The sequence below is a fragment of the Dendrobates tinctorius genome, unplaced genomic scaffold (genome assembly GCF_039654945.1).
Source record: "Dendrobates tinctorius isolate UK_male_01 unplaced genomic scaffold, ASM3965494v1 ptg000166l, whole genome shotgun sequence".
NCBI lineage: Eukaryota > Metazoa > Chordata > Amphibia > Anura > Dendrobatidae > Dendrobates > Dendrobates tinctorius.
In genome coordinates this window covers 4,722,906-4,748,721 of record NW_027361833.1, presented here as the reverse complement: position 1 = coordinate 4,748,721, position 25,816 = coordinate 4,722,906, and the positions used below count along the sequence as shown (strand labels likewise).

The 25,816-nt window shown below is 39.4% G+C and overlaps 1 long non-coding RNA gene across 8 annotated transcripts in view; it reads left to right on the top strand.

Annotated features, from left to right (window-relative positions):
• Positions 1 to 25,611, top strand: part of LOC141053640 (uncharacterized) — a 59,636-nt gene extending 34,025 nt beyond the window's left edge. For 6 of the 8 annotated variants that reach the window (XR_012221245.1, XR_012221244.1, XR_012221238.1 and 3 more), the window contains 3 exons: positions 1,864 to 2,818; positions 23,629 to 23,736; positions 25,290 to 25,611. This is a non-coding gene — a long non-coding RNA (uncharacterized lncRNA). The remainder of the gene's footprint in view (positions 1 to 1,863; positions 2,819 to 23,628; positions 23,737 to 25,289) is intronic. The other 2 variants (XR_012221241.1, XR_012221240.1) reach the window with 2 other exon arrangements.
• The last annotated feature ends 205 nt before the right edge of the window (positions 25,612 to 25,816 follow it).

Genomic DNA, 25,816 nt, shown 5'->3' with positions numbered 1-25,816 from the left:
CTCCTCTATTGCGCCTTAAGGTGTGAAGAGCTCCAGTAGCGTGGTACTCTGGAGTTCCTCCTGTCAGATGTTCCTAACAACTCTACTCGTATGGCAGACAGCTGTAGCCTCTCTCGGGGACTCCCTTCTCCGGAGTCCTGGCTCTCTATTCAGTTGCTGTTGTGCCCCAAGTCTTAGATGGGAGTTGTGCATTTACAGCCAACTACTCCACCGGTGTCTGCTGCAGAACCATAAGCATCCATTCAACCTCGGGGACCGGGCCCCGGCCTTGCATGGAGAACCTATAGGCAGGGTTCCTCTTCCGACCCACAACTCCTCTCTGTTCTCCTACTCCTTAGTTCCACACTGTTCCTTCTCTCTCTTATGGAATCTTAGGTTGCAGTTCTACGTCTTTCTCCTTCTGTTCCTTTCCCGTGCCAGCTGGCTCAGATCACTGAGGCAGCTGTAGCACTCCTTCTCCTTGGACCCGTCCTCAGACTCTCCTGACTGACTGTCCTCCCAGACTGAACTTACTGATCTGACCTCCTGTCAGCCTGCCCAGACTGACCTGTAATTCTAAACCTTCCCAGCACATCCAGTATTCCATGCAGGGACACTGAATGGCAGCCCCGCTCGTGCGATGGCTATCCCTAATCTCCTATATCATCCTATAAGACGACAGATTAGAAACAGAGGGCCAGATGGCCTGTATCCATTTGCTTAGAATATCTTCATGAATGCAGTAAAGTAGATTTATACAATCATATATGCATGTGAGGAAAGGTAGAATGTCCAGACAGTCTGAATAGATGCATAACACACACACAGTAGAACCAGTTACATATAATACTTTACTGCATTCATGAAGATATTCTAAGCAAATGGATACAGGCCATCTGGCCCTCTGTTTCTAATCTGTCGTCTTATAGGATGATATAGGAGATTAGGGATAGCCATCGCACGAGCGGGGCAGCCATTCTCGTATTTCTTAGGGTGCCAACCTCCGCATCTAGGTAGGTGTTCAGTCATTTTGTATAGGGCCAGGTCACTCTTTCCTTTACATCGGCTGAGTGAAATTGTTATCAGATGGTAGCACGTATTATCAATTTTTATACATCTTCTTTATGTCCATTTCCCCTTTTTTTTCCGTTTTTTGAGGTTTTTGGGCTATAATAGTATTGTGCAGTTTTTAACTGCTATGATTCAGGTTTTTCTGACCACATGATTGGATTGGCAGATTCAGCTGGTTAGACTGTTATACCTTATCTCTTTCCAGCAATACAATAGCCCGTTTTTTACTAGGCTTTATAATAGGGGACATCTTTGCAATTTTATATTGTTATTTTTGTACTTAATAAAAGTTATATTTTAATAGGGTTTTTTTCAGTTTGTCGTTTATTACATTATATCAAACTTTTTAAATCCAAGGACAATTTTTTATTATTGGCTTTAATTTTGTCCTCCTTTTGTCCAATAGGCATAACTTTTTTTATTTTTCTGTCCACATAGACACATGAGAGCTTGTTGATTTTAAGAAAAACAAAGTTGAACGGCGCATACAAAAAATAGATAAAATCTTCAAATTTTATTCCATAAGTATCAAACATTTAAAATCCACAAGTTAGTGATGGTGTAGGGAGGTGGCAGGTACCCTCATCTGCCTCTCTCTCTCTCCCATGTACTGGTCCCGTGCACTTTTTGCGGCACCTGAATGGTGTATCTGTATATTAACATATTAAGGTGCTGTGTTTGCAATGTTTCATATATGTGATTGCAATGTGTGATGCCCTTTTAACTCTGTACTGTCTCAACCTGGATTATATTACTGTTGTGCTGTATTGTTCTCTGTGTTTAACACTGACATATTTGTTTTGCACATGCTAGCGACAGGGACAGAAGGGGTTAACAAGAAGGGGCTGGGTCAGCAGCTTGGAAGAAGTAGCCATTTCCTGCTTCTGCAGCAGAGCCCGGCCAGGCTTGGCCATGTCAAGTTGTGTTCCAGCGTCTGGAGCCAAGGACTCCCCTGGAGGGGAGAGAAAGTGCTGCCCTGGACGCACAGGCAGTGAAGTGGGCACAGGACTATGTTGGTGCCCCACCGATGGGACTTTAAGTGTCCAGGTTCCGGCATATGGACTTTGCTGCTGCAGCCATTGCTGTGATTAGGGACAGAACAGGAATTATACATCTCTTATTTATTTATTCTTCCTCATCATTAAAATACAGTTGCCACTGTTAGGCCCTACACAGTGTGAAATGTGGTTCACCTGGAGGACGCTGTACTGTCATGAAAAACAGTCGCAGAACTAAGGTAACCCAGGGCTGGACTAGAACTGTCATTTTATGTGCAAGGGGCCGGGGAGTGAACTGACTCTGCTGTAGTAAACTCACTTATGACTACCACCCCGCGCCACTTTGTTACAATAGAACCACACTCTGACGCTTTTCTGGTGTTGTGTACATAGTCATAGAGTCTCTATCACTGATGGTGCATACAGCGCCAAAAACTCGTCAGTGTTTTTCTATCACCAACTTGTTGATTTTATCTACAGTATTTGTTTGGATTTGCCATCCAACTTTAGAGCCCTGATTGCATACAAAAGATAGATTTGGTGATTTACTGCATGGTGAGCAATTTATTTATGCTTTGCTTTGTACCTCTTTTTTTGTTTGACTTGTAGTTTTGAATAACATATTTCATTTTACCATATGATGAACTGAAAAACTGGAGAAAAAATCCAAGTCGGATGAAAAGATGAAAAATGCAATTATGGCATCATTTTTGGGGTTTTATTTTTAAAGTTTTCATTGGTAAAAGTGACCTGTCAACATGATACCCCAGGTAAGTACGATTATAACAATACCAAACTTGCATAGATTTTTTTTGAAGTGGTGAAAAACAAATCAGAAGTTTCTGCGAAAAAAACTTGGTTTCTTTTGTCATTTTCCGAGACGTGGAAAGTTTATCTTTTTGTCGACGATGCTGTGTATTTTTTTTGCGTGACAAGCTGATGTTTTTATTTTTACCATTTTGGGATGGGTATGAAGTTTTTATCATGTTTTATTGTATTTTTTTAGCAAAGTGTGGTTTTTGAAATACCACAATTCTGGTATTTATTTTTTTTTTGTTCTTTACAATGTTCACTCGTTGGGTTAAGTAATATATATTGCTAGACATGACATTTACAGATATGGTTAAGGCAGATATGTCTTATTTTATTTTTTCATTATTATTTTATTTTTTTATTTTAATGGTGGAAAAGAGGGGTAATTAAAATTTTTATATTTTTAAAATTTCTTTATATTTTTAAAATCTATATTTTTCTCCTATTTTTAATTCTCTCAGAGGATTTGAACCTAAGATTGCCTGGTTGCTTATATTATAATCTTCAATAATATGGTATTATAGTATACACCGTATATACTCGAGTACTCACCCACTCCTCACTCAATCGTTGCAAGTCCTCCCTTCATCTCTATGTTGTCTGGCGAGGCAGCTTCTTCCTGTGTTCAGGGGTCACGTGGTGCCGCTCATTTAAAATAATGAATATGCATGCGTCTCCACTCCCATAGGCGTGGAGCGCATATTCATTACTTTAATGAGCGGTACCATGTGACCGCTGAACACAGGAAAAAGCTGGAGGAGACCATCGGAGAAGCAGAGAAGTGCAGAGACCATGCCAGGAGGAGGTGAGTATGAGGGGGAGGATGGGGGGAGCCATAGCGAGCCATGCATACAACAGGGGGAGGATGGGGGAGCCATACATACAGCAGGGGGAGGATGAAGGAGCCATGCATACAGCAGGGGGAGCCACACATACCAGGACAGGGAAGAGAGGACAATGCATACCCGGCTTATACTCGAGTCAATAAGCTTACCCAGTTTTCCGTGGCAAAATTAGGTGCCACGGCTCATACTTGGGTCGGCTTATACTCAAGTATATACAGTTGTGGTCAAAAGTATTGACACCCCTGCAATTCTGTCAGATAATACTGAGAATAAAAAGAGAATGAAGCAAAAAGCAAAACATTGATCATTTCACACAAAACTCCAAAAATGGGCCAGACAAAAGTATTGGCACCCTCAGCCTAATACTTGGTTGCACAACCTTTGGCCAAAATAACTGTGACCAACCGCTTCCGGTAACCATCAATGAGTTTCTTACAATTGTCTGCTGGAATTTTAGACCATTCTTCTTTGGCAAACTGCTCCAGGTCCCTGATATTTGAAGGGTGCCTTCTCCAAACTGCCATTTTTAGATCTCTCCACAGGTGTTCTATGGGATTCAGGTCTGGACTCATTGCTGGCCACCTTAGAAGTCTCCAGTGCTTTCTCTCAAACCATTTTCTAGTGCTTTTTGAAGTGTGTTTTGGGTTATTGTCCTGCTGGAAGACCCATGACCTCTGAGGGAGACCCAGCTTTCTCACACTGGGAAAACCAAAAGCAAAACACAAAACAAATATCCTGGAATAAAAAAGTAAAAAAATAAAAAAAATATATTGCAAAAATTGCATGAAGGTAGTAATAATAGTAATAATAAGGGTATTTAGTTAACATAATTTTATGTTAATAGTATAGGCCAGACTATTACTGGTGGTTCAGTCCCTCTGTCCTTGTTCACATTTACGTCACTTGACAAGTGGAAAGGTTTTAAATACAAGAGTTAGGACTGTCCCACAAGGGTTGCCGTGACGTGGCGGGATGGCTTCTACATTATTTTGATCAAAATTATGTTAACTAAATACCCTTATTATTACTATTATTACTACCTTCATGCAATTTTTGCAATATATTTTTTTATTTTTTTACTTTTTTATTCCAGGATATTTGTTTTGTGTTTTGCTTTTGGTTTTCTCTGTGTAAAGGTCATGTGTTCATAAGCAATTACATTTTGCATGCACATTAATTTACTTTTTCTGCTCAGACCCAGTTTCTCATTTGTTTTATTGTGCATTCTGTGCATATAAGGGTGTGACCGCCCTGTTTCTGAGTTGGAAAATCCATCCTGTCTGGCCTATACTATTACTGGTGGTTCAGTCCCTCTGTTCTTGTTCACATTTACGTCACTTGACAAGTGGAAAGGTTTTAAATACAAGAGTTAGGACTGTCCCACAAGGGTTGCCGTGACGTGGCGGGATGGCTTCTACATTATTTTGATCAAAATTATGTTAACTAAATACCCTTATTATTACTATTATTACTACCTTCATGCAATTTTTGCAATATATTTTTTTTATTTTTTTACTTTTTTATTCCAGGATATTTGTTTTGTGTTTTGCTTTTGGTTTTCTCTGTGTAAAGGTCATGTGTTCATATGCAATTACATTTTGCATGCACATTAATTTACTTTTTCTGCTCAGACCCAGTTTCTCATTTCTCACACTGGGTCCTACATTATGCTGCAAAATTTGTTGGTAGTCTTCTGACTTCATAATGCCATGCACACGGTCAAGCAGTCCAGTGCCAAAGCAACCCCACAACATCAGGGAACCTCCACCATGTTTGACTGTAGGGACCGTGTTCTTTTCTTTGAATGCCTCTTTTTTTTCTCCTGTAAACTCTATGTTGATGCCTTTGCCCCAAAAGCTCTACTTTTGTCTCATCTGGCCACAGAACATTCTTCCAAAACGTTTTAGGCTTTTTCAGGTAAGTTTTGGCAAACTCCAGCCTGGCTTTTTTATGTATTGGGGTAAGAAGTGTGGTCTTCCTGGGTCTCCTACCATACAGTCCCTTTTCATTCAGATGCTGACGGATAGTAGGGGTTGACACTGTTGTACCCTTGGACTGCAGGGCAGCTTGAACTTGTTTGGATGTTAGTCGAGGTTCTTTATCCAACATCCGCACAATCTTGCATTGAAATCTCTTGTCAATTTTTCTTTTCCGTCCACATCTAGGGAGTTTAGCCAGAGTTCTATGGGCTTTAAACTTCTTGACAGTGCACACGGTAGACACAGGAACATTCAGGTCTTTGGAGATGGACTTGTAGCCTTGGGATTGCTCATGCTTCCTCACAATTTGGTTTCTCAAGCTCTCAGACAGTTCTTTGGTCTTCTTTCTTTTCTCCATGCTCAATGTGGTACACACAAGGACACAGGACAGAGGTTGAGTCAACTTTAATCCATGTCAACTGGCTGCAAGTGTGATTTAGTTATTGCCAACACCTGTTAGGTGCCACAGGTAAGTTACAGGTGCTGTTAATTACACAAATTAGAGAAGCATCACATGATTTTTCGAACAGTGCTAATACTTTTGTCCACCCTCTTTTTTATGTTTGGTGTGGAATTATATCCAATTTGGCTTTAGGACAATTCTTTTTGCGTTTTTTCATTTAAAACAAATTAAATGAAGATAATAATACCAAAGAATTTGTGTTTGCAATCATTTTCAGGAAGAAACTGAGTATTATCTGACAGAATTGCAGGGGTGTCAATACTTTTGGCCACAACTGTATACCTATCCTCCATGGGGGAAAGTGACTTTTTAATGTAGGGTGAAATAATTTTTGCAAAAACTAATTAGAGTAAAGTTATGAAATGAAGTGTTACGTAGTGAAAGTTATATGATAAAATCTAATTTTCATGTTTTTGTGTTTTTGACTAAAAGATGTTCTATGAAACTCAGTCAAAATGTTAAATCTTGTTGTGTGCAGTGAGATCTTGATTAAAATCTTTTTTTTTTAAGGGGGTGCACTCATTTATGCTGAGCACTGCATGTCCTTTTTAAGCAATTGACAAGTTGTAGTACTATACATAGGCACCAGTAAGGAAACACATGGGAGGACAACTTTATTGTGCTAATTTACTCATTTATTGAGCACCATTAATGCCACAGAGCTTTACATACATTATCGGCACTGTCCCTGATAGGGATTCTAGATTGTGAGCCCCATCAGTATGTCTTTGGAATAAACCAAACATGGGGAGAACATACAAACTCCTTGCAGATGTTGTCCTTGGTGAGCTTTGAAACCAGGACCCCAGGGCTGCAGTGCTAACCACTGAGCCACATTGCTGAGCAGTTGGCAGGAGTTCCAAAGGTTGATAGTTTACAAAGAAAGTAAGGGGTATTGCAGTATATAGTAAGACAAAAAACAAGGTCAGGTCATTTTAAGGGACTAAAAATACTAAAAAAAAATTTAATATGTTTAATATATATATATATACGGTGTATATATATTTTTATAAAATATACAATTTTTTTAACAGTCAGGTCAATTAAAATAGAAAATTAATTAAACCGTAAATACCATGAAGAGAAAAAAAAAAGCATAGCATTTTTTCAGTCACCACACTTCCATAAAACATGCATGTTACCCAATTTTCTATAAATAGAGCCATCATCTCGTCACATACAAAAGCATGTCCTCACTCAGCTGAGTTGATGAAAAAATAAAACTGTTAGGCTATGTGCACACTTATGCAAAAAATTTCTGCATAAAAACAGGACTCCTTCCCAGAAAACGCGTGTTTTTTTCCGCTCGTTTTTTCGCGGTTTTTGCACCAAAAAATGCACGTTTTTTATGCGTTTTTTTTCCGCGCGTCCCCAGACACATAGAAAATAGCAAGAAATGTGGAATTTTCCATGAAATTAATGAGCATGCTGTGTTTTTTACCGCAAAGCATTTTTTTGTGTGGAAAAAACGCATCAATATGCATAAAAAGTGCAAAATGCATTAAAATGAATGGGAAGCTTCTTTTAAGCGGATTTTTTCGTAAAGAATGCAAAAAAACGCAACATGTGAACACAGCCTTATAGGTCTCAGAAAAAGGTGGCACAAACCAATTTTTTTTTACAAATTTTTGAATTATTTTACAACACATAAATAAAAAAAAAAATCTATGCTAGTCTGGTATTTTTGTTACTGAATTCAAATTGGTTACTTCCTACAAGGCCACTTTTCTACCAGGCAGTTTTGAAACATGAGATTTCAAAACCAATGATCTAGCTTTTTTAACCCCTTCACGAACTTGGACTCATCCATACGTCCATGTCGCCTGGTACTTAATGACCTTGGATGAATGGATATGTCATGGCAAGAGCACATGCACAGTGTTTGTACGTGTGTGATGGCCAATGGGTGTCAGATGATTTTGACATCTGGCACCAGGCACTCAGTGCCAGGAGAGGTGCTGCACTTCTCTTGGCACTTTAACCCCCTAAATGCTGCAATCAGAATTGATCACACCATTTAGAGAGCCGGCAGAAGGAGGAAGCTACCTCTGCCCTTGGATTGGCACCCCGCGACATCATCGCAGGGGCGTGAACATTGCTATGGCGACCCGATAACTTCAAGATGACATCTGGGTCACCAGAGCTAGCAAGCTTGCTAGATCAATGCTGAGTGCAGAGCTGGAAGTTAATACAGAATAGGAATACGCCTGGATTTCTATTCTTTACAGGTCATCAGCCTGCAAAAAGTGAAAGTCCCATAGTGGGACAAAGTAGAAAAAAAGTGAAAAAAAAATGCAAAAATATACAGCCCTGGCAAAAATTAAGAGACCACTGCACAGTTTTATAAACATCATTTTCTCTATATGTCTAGCAGCCAATCCATTCCCAGTGTCAGTTGAATTCCAACCAGAGGACATCTCATTCTGCTTAATGTGCTTCTGATTAGGTGATCACCTGAACCAATGAACAAAAGTATAAAAAACCCTGCTGTGGTGTTCACAATCCTCTTGCAATAGGACAAGATGGATGGGAAAACAAGTGCTAGTAATATCTCAAAAGTAATAGGAATGAAAAAAATAACTTTTACCCATGCCAAAGGAGTTGAAAAGAAAAGTCTTGAGTGAGGAAAAGAAGGGCTCAATTCTGTCTTTACTAGCAGAGGGATACAGTGAGCGTTATGTTGCCTCCATCCTTAAAATTTCTAAGACGGTAGTCCATTACAACAAGGTCAAGCAGCAGACATTGGGGACAACAAAGCTACAGATCGGCAGAGGGCAAAAACGACTTTCCACTGACCGGGATGACCGGCATCTAATTCGAATGTCACTCAGCAACCACAGGATGACAACAAATGACCGACAAAAGAAGTGGCTAATGGCAGCTGGGGTGAAGTGCACAGCAGGAACTGTTTGTAACAGGTTCCTAGAGGCAGGGCTCAAGTCATGTAAAGCTAGAAAAAAGCCTTTCATCAATGAGAAGCAAAGTAGAGCCAGGCTGAAGTTTGTCAAAGACCATAAGGATTGGACTATAGACGACTGGAGTAAGGTAATCTCTAATCAGTCTAATTTTCAGCTTTGCCCATCACCTGGTCATCTAATGGTTAGACGGAGACCTAGAGAGGTGTACAAGCCACAGTGTTTGCACCCACTTTGAAATTTAGTGGAGGATAGGTGATGATCTGGGGATGCTTCATCAAGGCTGGAATTGGGCAGGTTAATCTTTGCGAAGGACGTATGAATCAAGCCACATACAAGGTTATCCTAGAAAAACAGTTGATTCCTTCTGCTCAGGCAATGTTCCCCAACTCTGAGGACTGTTTTTTCCAGCAGGACAATGCACCATGCCACACAGCTAGGTCAATCAATGTGTGGATGAAGGACCACCACATCAAATCCCTGTCATTGCCAGCCCAATCTACAGGCCTGAAACCCATTGAAAACCTCTGGAATGTAATCAAGAGGAAAAGCCATCAAACAAACAAGAAGTGCTTACATTTTTGTACCAGGAGTGGCAAAAGGTCACCCAAAAGCAGTATGAAAGACTGGTGGAAAGCATGCCAAGATGCATGAAAGCGATGATTAAAAATTATGGTTATTCCTCAAAATATTTATTTCTCAGCTCTTCCTGAGTTAAAACATTAGTATCGTTGCTTCTAAATGATTATGGACTTGTTTTCTTAGCATTATATGAGGTCTGCAAGCACTGCATTTTTTTGTTATTTTGACCATTTCTCATTTTCTGAAAATAAATACAAAATTTAGTGCTTGGAAATTTGAAGATATGTTGTCAGTAGTTTATAGAATAAAAGAGCAATTTACATTTTAAAATAAAGAGAAAAATCAGACAAACTGAAAATTTTGCAGTGGTCTCTTAATTTTTGTCAGAGCTGTATATAAGAAATTCACAAAATAATAAACAAATAAATACACATATATTGTACCCATAAATAAATATTTTTCTGAAAAAGTACACATATTTGGTATCGCTGTGTGCAGCACGACCCAACCTATAATGCTGCTCCACTAGTTAACCCCTTTAGTAAACACCATAAAAATAAAACGAGGCAAAAAATTATGCTTATCGTCATACCACTGAACAAAAAGTGTAATAAAACAGGATCAAAAAGACGAATGTAAATAAAAATGCTGCCGCTGAAAACGCATCTTGTCCCGCAAAAACTAAGCTAACATACAGCTCAGTCAGCGGAAAGATAAAATAATTATAGCTCTCAAAATAAAGCGATGCAAAAATAATTTTTCCATAAAAATGTTTTTATTGTGTAAAATCGCTGAAACATAAAAAGCTACAGTATATAAAATGGGATATTGCCGTAATCGTACTGACCTGAATAATAAAGCTATCTTATCAATTTTACCACAAATGGAATGGCATAAAAAAACCTCAAAAAGCAATTCTTCACCTGCTATTGATTTGTTCATTCTGCCTCCCAAAAATCACAGTAAAGCTTGGCTATCATTTATCATGTGTGCTATGCTGAGCGCTTACACTGGGATTTTTGTATAAATCTCTGAAATAAGTGATTCAGATAGAACTTCAGGTTGAAGATTCCCTGTAATGAGGCACTGTGGATGCCATCTGTGATTTGGCAGTGTCATTCTTTTTAGTATTGCATAAAAGTGCAGTTGGCCACAGTTTTGCGCACTTCTGAAAACAAGAACAATGCTGAATGGAGGCCAGAAGGAGTCCAGAATAACTCTGCTGCCTTATTATAATGAGTGGCTCCCTTGGGGGTTTCACCTGAATCACACTACTCAGAGATTTGGATGTAAACCTCAAACATTATTTAAAATGTTCCTGACAAAAGCTTCAAATCAATCCACAAAAAAGCAAGTCCCCACTCAGGTTCCTCATCTGTCAATGGAAATATTGGGGCTTCCACGTTCCTGAAGAACAAAATCCACTGATGCATAGCAGTAAATATCAACAGCAAAAAATGCCTATCTCAAGGACAAAAAGTTTTCATTGGACACTCCAACAAGCATAGATTCTACAGATGAACAATGGAGTCAAAAAGTCCAAAATTCACTAAAAATAAATCGCAAATAGTTTATTATCCAAATAATTAACACAAATTACACATAGTATACAGACTCAGAAAAAGACAAATCGTAGTACAAAAGCTCATGTGTGCAAGGACCGAAAAAACACTGTTGTAACAGCATAGATCTAGCAGGCCTCAGTAAAGAATTATTTTACACATAGTATACTCCTAAAAAGTGCTTAGTGCATGTTTGTATTTGTGATATATTTTTAGCTTCCACGTTACTGGTAGCACAAAATCTCTGGAAAAGAGCTATGGTTCATAGCCCCCCCAAAAGAAATTCAGCAAATTCTGCACTCCCAAACCTAAATTCCCCCTCCTTTCTGAGCACCACAGTGTGCCTAAATTGCAGTTAGCATCCACATGTTTGGAATTTCTGTAGCAATGAAAGCTCGACTAATTTCCGGGTGCATGTCTCCAGAAGCATGATCTGGTTCCTTCAATGTAATAGTCACTACAACGTTTGCAATTTGCAATTTTCACTCAGCATCGTCCACTGCTGCTTGTTTCTGGAAAACACACATGGAGTCAAAATCGTCACTACACCTGTAGATAAATTCCCAAAGGGGTGTAATTTATAACATGGGGTCAATTGAGGGGGTTTCTGCTCTTCTAGCACTTAGAATAGTTTGCAGACTCCATATACTTATCCCCTATCAAAAACTGCGCTCATGGAGCAAAAAGTGCTCTGTTCATCCCTCCCTCCTGAGTCTCGCAGTGTGGCTAAGCAGTACTGTACAGCCATACTGTATATAGGGTATTTCTACATTGAATAGAAACTGTGGGACAGCTTTTGGTACCATTTTTACACATTTCCCACTGTGAAAATGTAAAATCTGTGGCTAAAACAAAATTTTGGTGGTGAAAATGTAATTAAATTTACTGCCCAAGGGTATACAATTCTTTGACCCACCTGTTATGTCAATATGATCACTGCACCCCTAGATGAATTCATTGAAAGGTGTAGTTTGTAAAATAGTGTCTCTTATGGGAGGTTCTGCTGTTCTGGCACCTCAGGGGCTTTGCCAATGTGACATGGAACCCTTAAACCAATCGAGCAAAATCTGAACTCAAATATGGCGCTTCTTCCTTTCTGAGCTTTTCACTGTGCCTAAAAATTAGTTTTTGACCACATATAGGGTATTGGCATACTCTGGAAAAATTGCACAACAAGTTTTGGGTTCCATTTTCTTCTGTTACCCTGGTGAAAATAAAAAAATTTGGAACTAAAATAATATTTTTGTGGGAAAAAATGTCATTTTTTAAATTTTTTTCACAGCTCTACGTTACAAACTTCTGTGAAACACCTGGGGGTTCATGGTACTCACCACACATCTAGATACATTACTTGAGGGTTTAGGAAAATTAGGGGCTCTCCAAACACGACATGACACCTGCAGACCATTCCATCAAAATCTGCCTTCCAAAATGTTATGCCTTCCTTTCTGAGCCCTGCCTTGTGTCCAAACAGTAGTTTTTCATCACATGGCGTATCTATGTGCTCATGAGTATTTGTAAAACAAATTTTGAGGTCTATTTTCTCCTGTTACCTTGTGAGAATAAGCCTGTGTTCCCCACAAATGAGGTATCTGCATACTCAGGAGAAATTGAACAATAAATTGAATGGTACAATTTCTCCTGTTACTGTTTCACTTGTGAAAATGCAAAATTTGAGGCTAAAAAAACATTTTTGTGGGAAAATGTGATTTTTTTTTTTTTTTATTTTCACCGCTCAATGTTATGAATTTTTGTGAAGCATTTTGGAGTTCAAGGTGCTCACCCCACATCTAAATACATTGACTGTGGAGTCTAGTTACAAAAATGGTGTCACTTGTTGTGGGTTTCCTCTATTGGCCTGATCAGGAGCTATTGCACAACAAATTTTGGGCTCTATTTTTTCCTGGTACCCTTGTAAAAATTAAAAAAATTGGCGTTTAAAGTAAAATTTTTGTGTAAAAAATCTAAATGTTCATTTTTTCCTTCCACGTTCTAAAAATTCCTGTGAAGTACCTGAAGGGTTAATAAACTTCCTAAATGTTTTCAGCATGTTAAGGGGTGAAGTTTTTAAAATGGTGTCACGTTTGGGTATTTTCTGTCATATAGACCCCTCAAAGTCACTTCAGATATAATGTGGTACCTTAAAAAAAAAATATGGTTTTGTAAATTTTGTTGAAAAATGAGAAACTGTTGGTCAACTTTTAACACTTGAAACTTCTTAGCAAAAAAAATTATGTTTCAAAAATTGTACTGCTATAAAGTAGACATGCAGGAAATGTTATTTAGTAACTATTTTGTGTGACATACAGTAACTCTCTGATTTAAGGTCATAAAAATTAAAACTTTGAAAATTGCTAAATTTTTGCCAAATTTCATTTTTTTCACAAATAAATGTAAGTCATATTGAATAAATTTTACTACTATCATGAAGTACAATATGTGTCTGAAGAAAACAATCTCAGAATCACTGGGATCTGTTGAAGTGTTCCAGAGTTATTACCACATAAAGTGACACCGGTCAGAATTGTAAAATTTGGCCTGGTCATGAAGGTGAACACAGCCTTGGGGGGTAAAGGGGTTAATAATATCTATTTAGTTAAGACATTCATCAGTGCAGTTGTTATATTTGAGACTGTCTTTCTTCTTTTTTATTTACTAACGCTGTGAAATATATATTTTTGTTTTTAATGATATTAAAGATTAAAAGCAGTTTTACAAAACTTTTGTCATCTTTGGAAGACATGTCAGAAGTTTTGATCGATGGGGTTTGCATGATGAGACACCCACCAGCCCTTAAAGGGATTCTGTCAGTAGAGTCAACTCTCCAAAGTCATCTATATGGACATGCAGGTCATGGGAAGTTGAATAAAATGATGGATTGATATCTGTACTCCGATGTCTCGGCATGCTTAACATGTCACTCTCTGCAAGAAGAAGCGCTAATCCTTGGAAATTGCAGAACCACTAGTCATAATCTTTGAAAAATCCTGGAAAACAGGATAAGTCCCAGGAGAGTGGAGAAGGGCAAATGCTGTCCCTATCTTCAAAAAAGTAAAGAAGACAGAGCCAGGAAATTACAGACCAGTGAGCCTTACTTCTATACCAGGAAAGATCTTTGAACAAATTATTAAACAGCATGTATGCAAGTACTTGGATAAAAATACAGTAATTAGCCAAAACCAGCATGGGTTTATAGCAAACAAGTCATGCCAGACTCATCTGATTTCCTTCTCTGATGGAATCACTGACTGGGTGGATCAGGGAAATGTGGTAGATATAGTATATCTCGACTTCAGCAAAGCATTTCATAAAGTATCTCATACTATCCTTATTGAAAAAATGACCAAGTATGGGATTGACAAAGCTATGGTTAGGTGGATTCATAACTGGCTAAATGATTGTACTAAAAGAGTACTCATAAATGGTTGCACATCTAATTTGAAGAATTTTTCAAGTGGACTACCACAAGGCTCTGTCTTGGCCCCAGTGTTGTTCAAAAAATGATCTGGATAAGTGAACTGAAGGTAAACTAATCATATTTGCAGGCAGAGCAAAGCTAGAAGGGATATCTAACACCCAGAGAAGACAGAGGAAGGATTCGGAAGGGATTAGATAAGCTTGAACAATTGGTAGCCACTAATAAATTGGTATTTAATATGGAGAAATCCAAGATTCTATGTCTGGGCAAGAAAAACCAAAATTACATCTATAGAATGGGAGGAATAGAACTAAGCAACAGGACATGTGAAAAAGACTTGGGTATACTAATAGATCACAGACTGCACAGGTGTCAACAGTGTGATGCAGCAGCAAAAAAGGCAAACAAAGTTATAGGATGTAGTAAGAGAAGCATTGAGTCTAGATCACGTGAAGTAATTATCCCCCTCTACTCCTCCTTGGTCAGGCGTCATCTGGAATACTTTGTCCAGTTCTGGGAACCATGTTTTAAAAAAAACATTGAAAAACTGGAGCAGGTTCAGAGGAAAACTACCAAGAATGGTAAGCGGACTACAAAGTATGTCCTACGAGGAATGATTAAAGGATCTGGGAATGTTTAGCTTGCAAGAAAGAAGGCTAAAAGGAAACTTAATAGTTATCTACAAATATCTGAAGGGATGTCATAGTGTAGCGGGATCATTATTCTTCTCATTTAAACATGGAAACATGAGAAGCAATGGAATGAAACTGAAATGGAGAAGATATAGATTAGATATTAGAAAAAACATTTTGACAGTGAATGTGCAGCCATCTCCTCAGTGCACCCATCTCCTCAGTGCACCCATCTCCCTAGTGCACCCATTTCCCCAGTGCAGCCATCTCCCCAGTGCAGGCTCTGCTTATTCTCCACCCGGCTCATTCCCTCCCGGTGCTCATTCCCCCTCCCGGCACTCATTCTCCACCCTGGCCCTCATTCTCCACCCCGGCGCTCATTCTCCACCCTGGCGCTCCTTCCCCCCAGCGCTCATTCTCCACCCCCCGGCGCTCATCGCTCCCCAGGCGCTCATTCTCCACTCCCCCCAGGCGCTCATTCCCCCGGCGCTCATCCCCCTGGCCCCCATTCTCCACCCAGCTCATTTCCCCCCGGCGCTCATTCCCCTCGCCTCCATTCTCATACTTGGCTCAATCTCCCTCCGCCTCTCTTCCCCCTGGCCCCCATTCTCCACCCGGCTCATTTTCCCCCCCGCCGCTCATTCTCCATCTGGCTCACCTGTATCGTGGTTTGGTCTGTTCCATGCTGCTGCTGCATGTGTATGTCTCACGTCCAGCCTAGTTTTTACTGTTTGTGTGTGTGTGAGCACGCGGTCACGTGGTACCGCTCATTAAGGTCATGAATATGGGAGCACACGCCTATGAGAGTGGAATGGCATCCATATTCATGATCTTAATGAGCGGTACCACGTGTGACCGTGCACTAACAAGGGAAGAACAGATATCGGCGCAGGACCATCGGAGCTGCAGCAGGCATCGCTGGAGGAGGTGAGTATGATGGGGGAGGGGAACGAGGGGGAGGGTCGACCCCGTACTTAAAAAAAGCAAAAACCTTGCTCAGGTGCCGCCCCCCACAGAGTCCCGCCCTAGGCATGTGCCCACGAGTGCCTAATGGCAAATACGGCCCTGCATAGTGGGCATAGCCACATGCGTAAAGTGAACTTTTCAATGCAAACCTAAGGTGGCGGAATCACCACGATTCTGCAGAATTAACCCCTTAACCCCCAAGGGTGGTTTGCACGTTCATGACTGGGCCAATTTTTACAATTCTGACCACTGTCCCTTTATGAGGTAATAACTCTGAAATGCTTCCATAGATCCCAGTGATTCTGACATTGTTTTCTCGTGACATATTGTATTTCATGCTAGTGGTAAAATTTAATTCAAATAACTTGCGTTTATTTGTGAAAAAAATGGAAATTTGGCGAAAATTTTGAAAATTTCGCAATTTTCCAACTTTGAATTTTTATGCCCTTAAATCACAGAGATATGGCACACAAAAAGCTTAATAAGTATCATTTCACATATGTTTACATTACATCAGCACAATTTTGGAACCAAAAATTTTTTTGTTAGGAAGTTATAAGGGTTAAAAGTTGACCAGCGATTTCTCATTTCTGCAACACCATTTTATTTTTACGGACCACATCACATTTGAAGTCACTTTGAGGGGTCTTTTTGATAGAAAATACCCAAAAGTGACACCTTTCTAAAAACTGCACCCCTCATGGTGCTCAAAACCATATTCAAGAAGTTTATTAACCCTTCAGGTGCTTCACAGGAATTTTTTGAATGTTTAAAAAAAAAATGAACAGTTAACTTTTTTCACAAAAAATTTCTTCAGGTCCAATTTTTTTTAATTTACCAAGAGTAACAGGAGAAATTGGACTGCAAAAGTTATTGTGCAATTTGTCCTGAGTACGCTGATACCTGATATGTGGAGGGAACCACTGTTTCAGTGCATGGCAGAGCTCAGAAGGGAAGGAGCGCCGTATGAATTTTTCAATGCAAAATTGGCTGGAGTTCAGATCGGACGCCATGTCACGTTTGGAGAGCCCCTGATGTACCTAAACAGTGGAAACCCCCATAGGTGACCCCCTTTTGGAAACTAGACCCTCCAAGAAACTTATCTAGATATGTGGTGAGAACTTTGAACCCACAAGGGCTTCACAGAAGTTTATAACGTACCGCTGTACAATTAAAAAATCATATTTTTTCCACAAAAATGATCTTTTCACCCCCAATTTTTATTTTCCCAAGGGTAACAGGACCCTAATTGTTATTGTGCAATTTGTCCTGCGTATTCTGATACCCCATATGTGGGTGTAAATGACTATTTGGGCGCATGGCAGAGCTTGGAAGGGAAGCAGTGCCATTTGACTTTTTTGGCTGGAATTGAGATCGGACACCATGTTGCGTTTGGAAAGCCCTTGATGTACCAAAACAGTGGAAATCCCCCCACAAATGACACCATTTTGTAAACTAGACCCCCAAAGGAACTTATCTAGATGTGTGGTGAGCACTTTGAACCCCCAAGGGCTTCACAGAAGTTTATAACGCCTGGGTGTGAAAATAAAAAAAATCATATTTTTTTCCAAAAACATTATCTTTTTGTCCCCAATTTTATTATTTTCCCAAGGGTAACAGGAGAAAATGGACCACAATTGTTATTGTCCAATTTGTCCTGAGTACGCTGATACCCCATACAGTTGTGGCCAAAAGTATTGACACCCCTGCAATTCTGTCAGATAATACTCAGTTTCTTCCTGAAAATGATTGCAAACACAAATTCTTTGGTATTATTATCTTCATTTAATTTGTCTTAAATGAAAAAACACAAAAGAGAATGAAGCAAAAAGCAAAACATTGATCATTTCACACAAAACTCCAAAAATGGGCCAGACAAATGTATTGGCACTCTCAGCCTAATACTTGGTTGCACAACCTTTAGCCAAAATAACTAAGACCAACCGCTTCTGGTAACCATCAATGAGTTTCTTACAATGCTCTGCTGGAATTTTAGACCATTCTTCTTTGGCAAACTGCTCCAGGTCCCTGATATTTGAAGGGTGCCTTCTCCAAACTGCCATTTTTAGATCTCACCACAGGTGTTCTATGGGATTCAGGTCTGGACTCATTGCTGGCCGCCTTAGAAGTCTCCAGTGCTTTCTCTCAAACCATTTTCTAGTGCTTTTTGAAGTGTGTTTTGAGTCATTGTCCTGCTGGAAGTCCCATGACCTCTGAGGGAGACCCAGCTTTCTCACACTGGGCCCTGCATTATGCTGCAAAATTTGTTGGTAGTCTTCAGACTTCATAATGCCATGCACACGGTCAAGCAGTCCAGTGCCAGAGGCAGCAAAGCAACCCCAAAACATCAGGGAACCTGCGCAATGTTTGACTGTAGGGACCGCGGTTTTTTCTTTGCCTCTTTTTTTCTCCTGTAAACTCTATGTTGATGCCTTTGCCCAAAAAGCTCTACTTTTGTCTTATCTGACCAGAGAACATTCTTCCAAAACGTTTTAGGCTTTTTCGGGTAAGTTTTGGCAAACTCCAGCCTGGCTTTTTTATTGTCTCGGGGTAAGAAGTGGGGTCTTCCTGGGTCTCCTACCATACAGTCCCTTTTCATTCAGATGCCGACAGATAGTACGGGTTGACACTGTTGTACCCTCGGACTGCAGGGCATCTTGAACTTGTTTGGATGTTAGTCGAGGTTCTTTATCCAACATCCGCACAATCTTGCGTTGAAATCTCTAGTCAATTTTTCTTTTCCGTCCACATCTAGGGAGGTTAGCCACAGTGCCATGGGCTTTAAACTTCTTGATGACACTGCGCACGGTAGACACAGGAACATTCAGGTCTTTGGAGATGGACTTGTAACCTTGAGATTGCTCATGCTTCCTTACAAGTTGGTTTCTCAAGTCCTCAGACAGTTCTTTGGTCTTCTTTCTTTTCTCCATGCTCAATGTGGTACACACAAGGACACAGGACAGAGGTTGAGTCAACTTTAATCCATGTCAACTGGCTGCAAGTGTGATTTAGTTATTGCCAACACCTGTTAGGTGCCACAGGTAAGTTACAGGTGCTGTTAATTACACAAATTAGAGAAGCATCACATGATTTTTCCAACAGTGCCAATACTTTTGTCCACTCTCTTTTTTATGTTTGGTGTGGAATTATATCCAATTTGGCTTTAGGACAATTCATTTTGTGTTTTTTCATTTAAGACAAATTAAATGAAGATAATAATACCAAAGAATTTGTGTTTGCAATTATTTTCAGGAAGAAACTGAGTATTATCTGACAGAATTGCAGGGGTGTCAATACTTTTGGCCACAACTGTATGTGGGAGAAAACTACTGTATTGGGACACGTCGGGGCTCGGAAGGGAAGTAGTGACGTTTTGGAATGCAGACTTTGATGGAATGGTCTGCGGGTGTCATGTCACGTTTGGAAAGCCTCTGATGTGCCTAAACTGTTGAAACTCCCCACAAGTGACCCCATTTTGGAAACTAGACCCCCCATGGAACTTATCTAGATGTGTGGTGAGCACTTTGAACCCCCAAGTGCTTCACAGGAGTTTATAACGCCCGGGCGAGAAAATAAAAAAATCATATTTTTTTTCCACAAAAATGTTATTTTTGCCCCCCCCAATTTTTTATTTTCTTAGCAGGAGAATTTGGACCACAAAAGTTGTCTTGCAATTTGTCCTGAGTAGGCTGATACCCTATATATGGGGGTAAAACACTGTTTGGGCGCATGGCAGAGCTTGGAAGGGAAGGAGCACTATTTGACTTTTTCAACGCAGAATTGGCTGGAATTGATGCACCCAAACAGTGGAAACCCCCCAGTTCTAACTCCAACACACCCCTACCCCTAAACCTAGCTCTAACCCTAACCCTACCCCTAACCCTAATGGGAAAATGGAAATAAATACTTTTTTTTAATTTTATTATTTTTCCCTAACTAAGGGGGTAGTAAAGGGGGGTTTGATTTACTATTTATAGCGTGTTTTTGTGTTTGGCTGCTGTCATACGCTAAAAAAAAGCTTTTTATTGTAAAAATAGTTTTTGCATCACCACATTTTGAGAGCTATAACTTTTCCATATTTTGACCCACCGAGTCATGTAAGGTCTTATTTTTTGCGGGACGAGTTGACATTTTTATTGGTACCATTTTCGGGCACGTGACATTTTTTGATCACTTTTTATTCCGATTTTTGGGACGCAGAATGAACAAAAACCAGCATTTCAAGAATTTCTTTTGGAGGGTGCACTTACACTGTTCCGTGTGCGGTAAAATTGATAAGGCGGTTTTATTTTTCGGGTCAGTACGATTACAGTGATACCTCATTTATGTTTTAGCGCTTTTATGCAATGAAAACAATTTTATATAAAAAATAATTATTTTTGCATCGCTGTATTTTATTTTTTCATTAATGATGCTGTTTGGTGGCTCATTTTTTGTGGGACAAGATGACGTTTTCAGCGGTACCATGGTTATTTATATCCGTCTTTTTGATCGCGCGTTATTGCACTATTTGTTCGGCGGTATAATAATAAAGCATTGTTTTTTGCTTTGTTTTTTATTTTTATTTTTTAAGGGGTTCGCTAAATGGGTTAACTAATGGGACAGTTTTATAGGGCGAGTCGGTACGGACGTGGTAATACTAAATATGTGTACTTTTATTTTGTTTTTTCCAAAAAATGAATTTATTAGGGAATATTTTTTTTCTTTAATTTATTTAGCGATTTTTTTTTTTATAAATTATTTTTACACTTTTTTAACTTTATTATACTGTCCCAGGGGGGACATCACTGTCATGTGTGAGATCGCTGATCTGACACATCAAAGATCGCTGTGACAGATCAGCGATCTCACACAGGCAGTGCAGAAGGCTTCCTCTTGCCTGCGCTTTGCAGGAACTGAGGAAGCCGGCTCTCTGCAGACCCCCGAAGGTCGCGGCCGCCATATTGGATCCGGAGACCTGCAGGGACGGAGGCCCCCAGAGCAGCGCAGCACATCGCGCTGCTCCAGGAGGCTCAGGGAAGCACGGAGGGAGCCCCCTCCCTGCCGATGCTTCCCTAAACCCCCGGTACACTGCAATTGCGTTTGATCACAGTGTGCCAGGGGTTACTGTCCCGGGGGTGGTCCATGACTGCCTCTGACACATAGTGCCGGGTGTCAGCTGTGACAATCAGCTGACACCCGGCCGCGATCAGTGGCGCTTACCCCGTGAGTGCCGCTAATCGCTATGACGTACTATCCCGTCCTTGGGAATTAAGTCCCAGGGCAAATGGATGGGATAGTACATCATATGGCAGAAAGGGGTTAATGGACATGCTGTGGATTTTCCCGCTATGCGATTCCGCAGTGGAAAAATCCGCAGCATTGGCACAGCAACTGCAGAATCCCATAGGATTGCATGGGAATGCGTTTTTTTTTAAGCCTTTCCGCAGCTGCAAAAATGTGGTGGAATTGCTTAAAAAACGCAACGTTGGCACACAGCCTTATGCTCTGAGGTCTCTCAGAGCTTAATAAATGCAACAGATCATAAATGTAACATGTAAAAGAACAAAACAAACAAAAAAAATTACATTGGATATAAAAAGTGCACACACTTGCATTAAAATGCCAGGTGTCATGTAAAAATATCATACCAAGCAGAATAATTTCAGAACTGTTTCCACTTTAATGTTACCATAATCTGTATAAATTTATTGAGAAACAAACTGAATTCATTTTGAAGGGAAGTATAAAAATAAAATAACAAACTTAAAACAATGTATTTGTATGATTGTGAACACCCTCTTATAATTAAGGATGTGGTTGTTAAAATTAACCAATTACATTTAAAGTCATGTTAAATAGTAATCAGTACACCCCTGCCATCATTTAAAGTGATTTTGATTAACTCATATAAAGTTTAGGTATTCTAGTAGGATTATCCCGACATTTACCTACTTGCATTTTACAGCAATAGCCATGTTCCATAAACCGCTTACAACACAGGAAAGGGATCTCAATGCTGATAGTGAATTAGTCAGCAAAAGGGCACAAAAATATTTCCAAGGCTTTAGATATACCATGGAACACTGTAAAAATGGTTATCAAGAATTGGCTTTAATTAATTTAATTTTTTCTTGATAACCATTTTTACAGTGTTCCATGGTATATCTAAAGCCTTGGAAAGATTTTTGTGCCCTTATGCTGACTAATTCACTATCAGCATTGAGATCCCTTTCCTGTGTTGTAAGCGGTTTATGGAACATGGCTATTACTGTAAAATGCAAGTAGGTAAATGCCGGGATAATCCTACTAGAATACCTAGTGTTGTGTCTGATGACACCAAAGTTGAACGTTTTGGTCATAATTCCAAAAGAACACAATACACACAATGAGGCAGGGTGGTGGCAACATTATGCTTTAGGGCTTGTTTTCCGCAGCTGGAACTGGGGGTTTTAGTCAAGATGGAGGAAAATGTGAACAGTTCTAAATATTAGACAATTTTACAAACATCAGGCTTCTGCTAAAAAGCTAAAGATGAAGAGGAAGTTCACCTTTTAGCACAACGTCCCTAAGCATACCTTCAAATCAACAAAAGAATGGCTTAGCTATAAGCAGGTAAAAGTTTTGGAATTGCCCAGCCAGAGCCCAGACCTGAATCTAGTTGAAAATCTGTGGGTGACTTGAAGAGGGCTGTACACAGGAAATGCCCTCACAGTCTGACAGATTTTGAGTGCTATTGCAAAACAGAGTGAACCATGACTAACAATTCTAGATGTGCAATGTTGATTTACTCCTACTCAAATAGACTGAATTCAAAGGGTACTTATACATAGTATTATTTTATGGGTGTGCATATTTGTGCTACCACATTATTTTAGTTCTTTTTTTCTTTCTCTTTTTCCAACTGAAAAGATTTCAATTTGTTTTTCAATTGAATTATACAAATTGTGAGTGACATTAAGGGTGGAAAAAGTTCTTAAATGATTTGTCTTAGAATTATTGTTTTACATGAAAAAAACTGACATTTTAAATGGATTGTCTAGACTTTTTATATCCATTGTAATACCTCACCTCTCATCTGTCCTGGCACCCCTGCTGTATCCAATGCCCATTGCTCACCAGTCCCAAGGCCTCTTCTTTCCATAGTCATGACTGTGTCTTCACACTAAAACAGCCGCAACCATGCCTTGGAGCTTATGGCATGTCATGACCCCACAACGTTGTGGCTCGCTGTGACCTCCAAGGCTCGATGTTTTCACTCTAGAACGGAACTCTGAATCACAGGGCATGAGTGTAGAAAGAAAAGACCCAGAGGACCGGCCAGCAGGCAGTGGACATCAGAGGCAGGAGGGGTGTTGGGACACGAGAGCGGTAAGATGAGTATTTTTTTTTGTTTTCTTTTTAAACTTTTGCTGATCTTTTACAGTTCAGCAACATGATGGCTTCAAGTGGCTGCCATTTTCCTAAATTTGCACTGGGCTTACTACAAAAAAAATCTGTATTCAGGAGATTATGGATTTTTGTAAAATTCAAGGTAAGTTCATTTCCATTCAAAAAAATTCACCCAATTCTGCAAACTTTTTTCCTTGAGTTTATTTTTAAAATGTAGCTTGTCACTACTTTCAGCATTTTTATGCGGTTTTCACGCATTTAGATCATAATGGCTTAGATGAAAAAAAAACACAAAACAATAAAGTACACCAAAATGTTCTTTTTTTATGCTTGGTACTTTGGTCATAGCCTGCGTTTTTCATACAGAAACATACCCTAAATGGCATGACACAACAATATTTTAGCTTTCAATGCTTGCCAAGTCCAAGCTAAAGCACAACTTATCTCGTCAAATTTGAATTGGAGTACACAATGAAACAGACAACTCTAAGGCCACCTGCATATGTTGAGTATTTGGTGATTTTTTTTTTTACTTAGTATTTGTACTCCAACACCAAGCCCGTAATAATCAGAGGAAAAGTATAATAGAAACATGTCACCACTTCTGTATTTATCACCCACTCCTGGTTTTGGCTCATAAATACTGAGGTAAAAAAGTCACCAAATACTCGATGTGTGCATGTGGCCTAAGTATTCTACCTCATCGAGTGATCTTGAGAGAACATGAGACATATAATATTTCATATTGTAATAAAACTATATTGCTTTAAGAGATGGAAAATTTGAGATGGAAGTTGCTGAATAATTCTGCTGACATCTGTCTGAAAGCTATCACATATAAAAAAAAATGCTGAAAAAGTAACTTTCACCTTTTCTGCTTTCCATGTATCACCTTAGTCATGGCTGTTTATGAAATAAACAGTGAAATAACAGTCTTACTTTTATACATTATTAATGATATTGAGTTCCATTCATAAAAGCTAAAGTAGAAAAACAAGTACGAGAGCTGCCCTTAGCAAACCATTACAGTAGATCCCTTCTTGGTGCACTTTCACTTTAAGTTAATGGTCTAGGCTGAGCATTCTATTGGAAGGTTAATGTGAATACTCGAAGATTGTATTTTCCTTGGAATATGCATTCAGAGCTCAAAAAATGAAACTTTGGATTCTGTTGGACCTGCTTCCCTGTAGTGTATGTCTTTTTTTAATGAGACATAATACCGTAGCTTGCTAGATGACACTATTATGTATGGACAGAATGGTGGCTCAGTGGTTACCTCTGAAGCTTACAGTGCTAGAGTCCTGTATTTAAATCCTACCAAGAACCACATCTCCAAAGAGTTTGTATGTTCTCCCAGTATTTGTGTGACGTGTCAGATGTTTTGATACTTATTTTTAATGTTATCTTTGCACATCGATCTGCAATAAATTATTTATTCAAGGAGAGCGGAGTGCTGACTTTTCCTCATTTTGGATCTTACAAGTGTATCTCCTTCCATTGGGTGCTCTTGATGCCCATCATCTTCAATGTGAAAGTTCCTCTTCTTCCGAAAAACTTTCTATTAGAAATGATAATTTTGTAGAAATTTTGATTCTTGTGGCATGATTCGAAAGCTCTTTTCATACAGTCTACAGAAAAGAAGCTTGTAATGAGAGTTTGTATTGAAACAGTAGTAGCTTTTTTCAATTTTTACAGGTAAATGCTGAACTCAAATGCTGATGAACACAGAGAAGATACCAGGCTCATTAACTTGCATGTCTCAGAAAAATGCACAGACTGATAATGTCAAGGAATTAAATATGTTGACATTTTTATGAGAAGAGAGTGACTACTACTCAATGAAGATACGGCAGCCTGTAATTTAGTCATTGCTAAAGAAAGACAGGTAGATCGGTTTGTCGTCAGTATATATTCCCTGTTATCTTTCTGTCATACGATACTACTTTAGTTCTAACATGGATAGTAAACAAGAGGAAGGAGAAGATGGCTAGTTTATTAAAAAACTTTGTAAAACACATCTTCAGTCTATGGGTAATATATATATTTTGTTAGGCATCAGGTTCCTGCAGCTGCACAGCAGGAATCCAGAGCCTCACATTCTGCAGTCTCCCATTCTTCATCGACCCCAGAGGAGCTTGCTCAGCAGCCCCATCGTTCCCAATGCTTTGCTCAGACCAGCTCCGTGGGTCTGGTTGCTGCTGCCATCTCTGGGCCAGCAATAG